At 35.8% G+C, this 9,264-nt stretch overlaps 1 long non-coding RNA gene across 1 annotated transcript; it reads left to right on the plus strand.

The window, feature by feature from the left end:
• The first annotated feature begins 4,684 nt into the window (after positions 1-4,684).
• LOC142224433 (uncharacterized) lies at positions 4,685-5,031 on the plus strand. The gene is made up of 2 exons (XR_012719158.1): positions 4,685-4,732; positions 4,800-5,031. It is a non-coding gene; the product is annotated as an uncharacterized LOC142224433 (long non-coding RNA).
• The last annotated feature ends 4,233 nt before the right edge of the window (positions 5,032-9,264 follow it).

Raw genomic sequence — 9,264 nt, forward strand, 5'->3', positions numbered from 1 at the left:
CTTGTAACAGCAGAGCGCAGTACCAACATACGACATCTCTTGCCCCCTCTCCGGGTTTCTGTTGGTGTCACATCACTAATTCATAAGATTTAGTTTTCCAGTGGTTGGCGTTGGCTGTTTGTATTTAGGCTTTCATGTTTTAATGTTTTTCCATATAATTTCCATGTCCATGTCTATTTGAATCTTTGTTGGCGTTGCCATTTCCATTTCCATTTCAATTTCAATTTGGTGTTTTGTACTTTGTATTTGTGTTTACATTTGTGGTCCTTCGGCTTAAAGTCCTTTGGTCCAATGTGGGTCAAGCAAATAAATAAATAAACACTTAAGCGGCATGTATCCTTATGATGGGGGGATCTCCTCTCCCCAGCCCCCAGCTTGCTTCCGATTTGTTTCAGCATTATTAAACAGAAAAGTACTTTATCATGTAAGGCGTTCAGTGTTAATGTTTCATTCAAATTCAGAGATTGCAGAAATCGTCAAATGATGATGGAGAGTGAAATTAAAAGAATTATTTCTATGATAAAAATCTATTAGTGAATACAATGTGGACGGTGAACACTTCTGATTACTTATGTAGCACACAAAATTTACATAATCCGTATTCTCTCAATGTATGTAGAAAACACGGATGTTGTGATCAGGGATTATAAATAGGTTGGAGTAAAAAGCTTTTAGGTAGGTCAAAATAGTGTCACTTCGGTTTACAGCACACATGATATGAAACATTTCAATATTAAAACAAGTAAGGAAAGTCTAAAGTCGGCCGGGCCGACTATATTATAGCCTTCACCACCATGTATACCAAACCTTCTGATACCTTCTTAACACTTTAAAATTTGTTGGGACTTATATGAAGGTTTATAATCCCATATACAAATAATTAAATATGAAGCGATTTAGACAATTTTTTAAACTTTTACAAAATCTCTAGACTCAAAATTTAAATTGGTTAATGACACAATGTTAGTAAAAAACTATTGGAAATATTTACATTGCATACAATTTCTCAAGCTTGCATTTAAGATTTATCGTTTGATACATACGAATTAGAGTATAGGTAAATTTGAATCATTTTTGCGAGTTGTCCACTTAACAGTGACGATTTTACAAGGAAAATGTGGGAACTTTGCTCATATTCGCTAAAGTCGGAAAAAAATTAAAAATTTTAATTGCACTCTCAGTGCAAAACTTCAAAAATTTCCAAATGAAACTTTGGCCTCCATGGTCATATGAATCTAAATCGGGGGGAAGATATATATAGGAGTTATATCTAAATCTGAACTGATTTTGACCAAATTTGACATACCTAGGCAGAATGTTAGTCCTACTCTCTGTGCAAAACTTGAAGTAAATCGGAGTGAAATTTTGACCTCTGGGGCCATATAAGTGCGTATCGGACGAAAGATATATATGACAGCTATATCTATATCTATCAATTTATTCAACCATCGAACTGAACGGACGTGTTTTTTAATAGCGGATTATTTCATCGTAATAAGTACTTATTATGAATTTCACGTGTGGTGGAAAATCAAACCACCATGCAGCGAAATTCAAAGTCATCCACTGGGTTGATGACTTTGAATTTCGAAGTTATGAATTTGGGCAGTGACCAAGAGTCAGGCCCAATTAGTCGACCTGTAGACGGGTCGACAGGTGGCGACACTTTGGCAAGTCGAACCTTTTCTAAGGTAACGACATCAAAAGGACGTAATCCCTCACGAAAGATATTCAAAGATGTGTATCCTAATGAAATTAGGATCTGTCGACCCAAGCACGTTGTCGGCTAAGCAAAGCGATTCCTTAAAATGGGCTTAAGGAAATCTTGAAGCTGGAAAAGGGAACGATCACAGGATGAACTGCCATCCTCTAAACGGGATCAAAGATCGTTTGCCTCAGTTGCAAAAGACAGCCTTGTGATGGCTATCATTAATAAAGGAGCATTGGACGGTATGGTTCCAAAGCAAAAATGGGGGGAAATTGAGAACGCGATGTCTTGTGTCTATTCAGAGGTGCGAAAAAAGTTTCCCGAACCAAGTCATCGACGGTAAGATGCTGGATGGTATCAAGGACGATATAAGTTAATAGCATTTGCGGACCAGAAGTCTATGGATTGCTTTAATGCTGCTTTGATGCTAATTGGTGAAGTTTGGGAAGGAGCCGCTTTGTAGTTAGTCGATAAAAAAAGACATACCGGCTAAACCTAGAGCATTGCATGGATACTTGCAAACCCTCCTGATCCAGAGTCAATACTAAACAGACTAAAGGAATGTAACCCAGATCTTCCAACCGCCGATTGGAAGGTTGGTCGTTTGGATGAGGTGGATGGACCAAGACGACATGCCCAGACCCACGGTCGTGCAAGTTATTTCATGATATCCATATGAAGGTATACAGAAGCGATCAGCCAAAGGATTCCAAAACGGACAAGCCTCCGTTAGAGTCAGAAGTGAAAAAATCTTGCGAAGCCGAAGGAGACATAAAAACTGCAGACATTGACGAACATCGTATGCGGGTAGTTCCTACAGGCTCAAACGTCACCAAAGCTGAACCGCGGATTGTTGCGAGAGTCAACGAGATCTGTGAAGAGGAAGCCCTTGATGACTCAATTGAAGCGGCTGATGTAACGGTGGTTGAAAATTTGGACGGTTCTACGGTTCCTCCAGATAAATCTGTGCTGCCTTAAAAGTTCTCCTGATGAAAGGAGACATAGATATAGTTCTTATTCAAGAACCATACATATATAAGAATAAGATCTGTGAATTAAGCACTCCGATTTTCAAACTTTTGCATAATACCGGTAAAGATAAAAATCGAGCATGTATAATTGCTAAGAACGAATTAAACTTGTTTTTGCTTCCTTCATTAAGCAATGCAGACACTGTCGTAGCCAGTCTAGAGATATCCAAATGCAAATACTGGTATCTTAGGTCTACATGGGACATGATAGGGAGATGCCTCCATGTGCCGTTAAGACCTTAGTTGAGGAGTCACTGAAAACAAAGACAAAACTCATTATGGGACAAAACTCATTAGTATCACTATTTGGGGAGTAGTGATACTAATGCAAGGGGAGAGACGCTAATAGAGTTTATTTTGCGTAGTAACCTGGTAGTTTGCAATAAGGGCGATGCACCAAGGTTAAGTTAGGTTAGGTGGCAGCGCGATGTATCAGGCTCACTTAGACTATACAGTCCATTGTGATACCACAGTGGTGAACTTCTCTCTTATCAATGAGTGCTGCCCGATTCCATGTTAAGCTCAATGACAAGGGACCTCCGTTTTATAGGCGAGTCCGAACGGCGTTCCACATTGCAGTGAAACCACTTAGAGAAGCTTTGGAACCCTCATAAATGTCACCAGCATTACTGAGGTGGGATAATCCACCGTTGAAAAAACCTTTTGGTGTTCGGTCGTAGCAGGCATAGAACCCACGACCTTGTGTATGCAAGGCTGGCATGCTAACCGTTGCACCACGGTGGCGATGCACCAACCTTCGTCAGCAAAAACAGTCAAGAGGTTTTGGACGTCACATTGGACTCTCCGGAACTGAATGATAAGATATCTGAGTGACAAGTTTTGAGGGAACATAGCTTCTCAGATCATCGCTACATCAGTTTCAGATTGGCTGTTCGTACTTCAAAGACCATATTTCCGCCAAATGTTAGGAAAGCTGATTGGAATAGGTATAGGGAATCGTTCAATATGATGATACCGGAAATACGAGAGACAAATATGAGCACTGTGCAAGATATCGAACACTCAGTGGAGCAGATTACTAAGACCTTCAACATCTCACTGAAAGCTGCATGTCCTAGAGGGAAGCCAAGTGGGAAAAATCGACCACCATGGTGGTCTACGGAGTTAAGTAATATGAGGAAATCCTACAGGAAGCTCTTTAACAAATCAAAGTCCACCAGAGCTCCTGAGGATTGGGACGCTTACAAGAAGAATCTGAAAGGATACAAGCGAGAACTGAGAAAGGCTCAGCGTATTGAGAATACGTCCGAGGCTTCTAGACTACACTAGTAGAAAAACGTTTCGTACTATTAACGAACGGGCGTCGTTGATTATTTTTCGTTAATATTACGAAATGTTTCGTTATAAGAACGAAAGTGATCGTTAATACAACGAAATCAATCGTTAAAAGACAAGTTTGTGTTTTGGTTTTTCGTTATATTAATGAAACACGTTTCGTTAATATTACGAATATTAACTTTGTAATTTTTTCAAGAATTAGAATAAACATTTTTCCAAGATGGAATTATTATAATCATTTGCACATAGAGAGTAACTTTTGGAAACTTTTAGCCTTTAAAATAGTCGTTTTATATACTCCGAAACTGGAATTGAAAATTTCATTTGTAAAACGAAAGCGATCGTTAATATAATGATATGGATCGTTAAAAAATAAATTTTAAATTGTCATATTTCGTCATATTAATGAAATATGTTCATTAATAATACGAATGGGAGTTTGAGTATTTCTGCCTCTCTATCTAAAACGTCTCTCCATACTCTCTCTCTCTAATACGTCTGTAGCGTCTATGTAATTTGTACATACACATGTAAGCATGGCAATAAGCACATGTTTGCGTGTGCGTCTTGAAAAATAAACGGTAAAAAGTTCAACAGAAAACTTGTCTCATGGGCAAACCTTAACATTTACGTTCTTTTCGCTGAAGAGTGCACAGGCTCATTACAGTTTCGTTGTGAATAATAAACATAGATGGTAGGTGAGTTAAATTGGTGTTTTTTGTATATTCGCAAGAAATTTAGTATACATTTTTAATCTTTAGTGAAAATGCCCCGGGGGAAGTGAACTTTCAGATGAAGAAGGCGGAACAATTGCAAAAAAATTGGATAAATGGACACGGCGATACGATTATCATTTGGTCTAAGAAATACATAAAGGGCTTTTTTTTCTTAAGTGAAAGTCACAATATATGATTATTAAATTACTTAATTTATCAATAAATATTATTTCCTAGTGTATATAAATCATATTTCAAAGATCTTAACAAAAAATAATACACTACCAATGACTACATTCATATGCAATAATTGGTTGGGTTTCATTAATATAACGTTTGTGTTCATTTATACAACGTTCGCCTTTCATTCATACAATGAAAAAACTGGGTTCATACAATGAATTATTTTCGTTCATACAACGTATAAGCTGCATCCATACAATGAATACATTTCATTCATACAACGAATAATATTCGTTAATACAACGAAAAGGCTACGTAATAGCAACGTAATTATTCGTTAATACTACGAAATGTATTCCATAAATGGTTTCGTAAATATAACGTAAAATTACGTTGTTCTAACGAAATGCTACGTTGGGTGACTTTTAATGAAGAATTTCGTTAATACAACGTAGAAATTCATCGTATTAACGAAACTTTTTCTACCAGTGTACGGAAGGTACTAGCATCCACTAACTCCGCTCCAGGTTTCACTAAAACATCGGAGGGCAATTGGACAACGTCCAGTGAGGAGACGCTGGAGGTACAATTGGACACACATTTTCCTGGAAATCAGACGGTTGGACCATGTTTTGGCGGTGCTACAGTGGCTCAGCGGTAATTTCCTGTCGAGGAACTTGTATCGGAATCTAGAATAAGATGGGCGTTAAAAAGCTTTGGACCATTCACATCCCCCGGACCTGATGGAATTACTCCGGCGGAGTTACAAGCAGTGACTCACAGAATTATCCCTTGGTTGACGGTGATATATAAAGGATGTATAAACTTAGCATATATTCCAGAAAAGTGGAGGGAAACAAAATTAGTTTTCATACCTAAAGCAGGTAAAGCCTCTCTCTCTCGAGTGCGAAGGATTTCCGACCAATCAGCTTATCCTCCTTCCTACTAAAGACTCTGGAGAGGATGATAGACATTTATCTTAGAACTAGCGTTGGTTCAAGTTTGCTCTCCAAACGACAGCATGCATACTCGAAGGGCAGATCCGCTGAGACCACATTACATGTCAAAGAATACACAATCGTGGCGCTTCTAAACATCGAGGGGGCATTCAATAACGTCAATCCGAGCTCGATATTAAATGGACTGGCAACTCTGAATGTTGATCCAGGTATACACACAAAGAAAATTTCATTAAAAGTCAGCCAACGAAAAATTTTCATTGATATAACGAAACGTTTTCATTAATACAATGAAAATATTCGTTAATAGTACGAAACGTTACGTTGATTTGCAGAAAATTCGTTATATTAACGCAAAAATTCGTTGTATTAACGAATTTGTTTCATTGGCTGACTTTTAACGACATATTTCGTTAATACAACGAAACTTTTTCTATTAGTGTGCTTATGCTGCTAGACGAACTGCTAATGAGGAGACGTATTTCAGCCACACTAGGACAAGCAAACATGCAAAGGTGTGTCAACAGAGGCACTCCCCAAAGAGGAATTCTATCACTTCTTCTTTGGAATGTTGCTATAAACAACCTTCTGGTTTCCCTAGAAAAGGAAAGGATAAAAGTGGTGGTACATGCAGACGATGTGGCCCTAGCAGACAGGGGAAAATTCCCATCCACAATAAGAGATGTTATACAAAGAGCCCTCCGGATGACTGAGAAATGGGCGAAAGAGAATGGACAGTGGTTAGACCTATAATGCTATATGGTGTTGTAGTCTGGTGGCCGGCACTTCAGCAACCGACAGGTTTAGATAAAGTTCAGCGTATGGCATGCTTGTGTATCTCAGGCGCATTCAGTAAGACAGGAATAGATTTCCTTAATGTCATGCTGCATCTATTGCCTTTAGACATTTTGGCCAAACAGTCAGCAGCAACAACGGCTGTGCGGTTGCGCGAGCTACTGCTGTGGTCGGAAAAAATGTACGGCCACAGTTCGGTCCTCAAAATAATGCCAAAAAAATGCCAACACATTCTCCCCAACACATTCTGCTTCAAGAATATACATTTTTGGGATTTGCCCCAATATGTTTGGAAACATTTTGAACCCAAAAATATTATACGCGTAGAAGAATTTTCTCCCAAAGAAGATTGTGCTGAAAGGTTTTTGTATACAAGTTTGAAATTTTAGAAGAAATTCAAAAACTCTTACTAAAGAAGAACGTGAAGTCGAGTATATATATAAATATTTTTCCTTCGAATCCTAAGGTTAACGATAACCATTCAAAAGCACATTATATTTAAATTCTTTTTTTTTTACAACCAGCAAATACATTTATTTTGGTGTGGTCAATTGTTGCATTGGATCAATCCCCACCATGTTATAATACAATTTACCGAAAAAAGTTATAATGTTATTCTGGTTTTACCGATTCGAGTTTCGACGCTAAAATGAGAAATAATTTTAGCGGCAAACCTCGAACTCAATGCCCGCTTTTATTTTCGAAAGAATCCGTCAAGTCCTCTTGGACTACTCATTAATAAAGAGGAACTAATCTTTATTTTTATAGATCTTACTGTTTAATTTTTCACTGTTTCCCATTGTTTTCATTTTACTGTCACAACTCTGGAAAGAGTACACTGAAAAAAATATTGTCGTGAGGCCAAAGAGTGTATGTCCTTAAAATAAGAATACAAATTTTGCTTAGCTTAGAAGACGCATTTCTCTAATATAAAGTTTTTTCCATGTTCATAAGTCGATAAACTTTTCAATGAAGTCGTGTTGTCGTTATAATTAAGTGATTTGTCTTGAAAGTGGGTATCATAACATGAAAGAAAAAATTTTTGGACTAAGGTCAACTTGACTTTAATAATTCAGAAAAATTCTTTAAAATTAATGAAATTGTCTTTAAATTTGTTGCATTTTTGCATCTTGACTACAAAGCAAAAATCGTTAAAAAATAGGACATGTTTTTCCACACTTTATTTTAAAGACTTTTTTTCTTGAAACATAGCATAATTTCTACTGAAAAAAAGCTGAAAAAGCGAAAAATTAAAATTTGCTTCATAGAGTCAAATACACAAAACCCACATTTAAAAGAGAATTGTGTCTTAAAAGTATTCTTACTTGAATTATCCGCTTCATTGGCTCGTAATCAATACCAAAATTGTTAAACAGTGAAAAAGTAAACAGGAAAATATATAAAAACAAAGTTTAGGTCCTCTTTGTTAATAAGTAGTCCAAGGAGTTGACGGACACTATCAAAACTAAAAGCAGGCATTCATTTTAGCGGCAGAACTCGAATCTGTAAAAGCAGAATAACATTATAACTTTTTTGGCAAATTGAATTATAACTTGTTGGGGAATGATCCCAAGCAACAATTGAAAAAGTTTATTTCCTTTAAAATGAATGAAATTATTCTTTAATAAAAATTCATATTTGTTTGTATTTCTAAATAAAATTGTAAATGCATTTAAAATGGTGTTAAATGCTAGTAAAAAATAGTTCACGCCTAAATAAATTTATTTGTATTTTGTAAAATTAGTTATGTTTATACTCGACCTCACAGTCTTCTTTTGTAAAAGTTTTTGAATTTCTTCGTAAATTTCACACTTTTGTACCAAAAACATTTTTGTTTTTTGTTACAAATTGTTATTTTTGCAATAAAAAAAAATAATATTTTATCCAAAAGCTCATTCCATTTCCAACCATATAATATGTTCACATAGAACAAGCATACACCCAGAAAAAATGACCCCTTCTTTAAGTAAAAATGAACTCATTGTGAAGAAAGTTGAACTTCGTATAGCGCCAAAGAAATTTTTATTTGTTTGAACGATGTGATTTTCGTAGAAATTAGGTATAATGCATTCCATATATTAGTTAACATTTTCCTATATTTATGTACCACTATACTACAGAATGAAAAAATTTAACTGATTTGAATTCATATATGGAATGATTTTATTGAAATTTTTTCATTCATTTGGACAAATGTTAGACATTTGTGGTAAAACTTTTACTTCATAATTAGAACTGCTTACCTTCGTTTTTAAATACAATTTTATTTATTTATATGAGCAATTTTATCTTCAATAAAATACATGTTTTATTAATACATTGAATATATTTATTAAGAATCAACAGCATCGAATCTCCTTGAAATATTAGTTTATTATTCCGCTGTTTCCAATTTCCATGTGATATTATCAACTGTAAAACGCACTTTTTCTTCTTCTTGTACTTTTCACTTTTAATAAGTTGCTGCCTAACGATTTTGTCCTCCTTTTACAATTTCAATACCTACAAATATAAAAAATCATAAACCATTTTTGTTACAAAAGGTTAGCGTTACTGAATATTACCTGATAATT

The sequence above is a fragment of the Haematobia irritans genome, chromosome 2, assembly GCF_050003625.1.
Source record: "Haematobia irritans isolate KBUSLIRL chromosome 2, ASM5000362v1, whole genome shotgun sequence".
NCBI lineage: Eukaryota > Metazoa > Arthropoda > Insecta > Diptera > Muscidae > Haematobia > Haematobia irritans.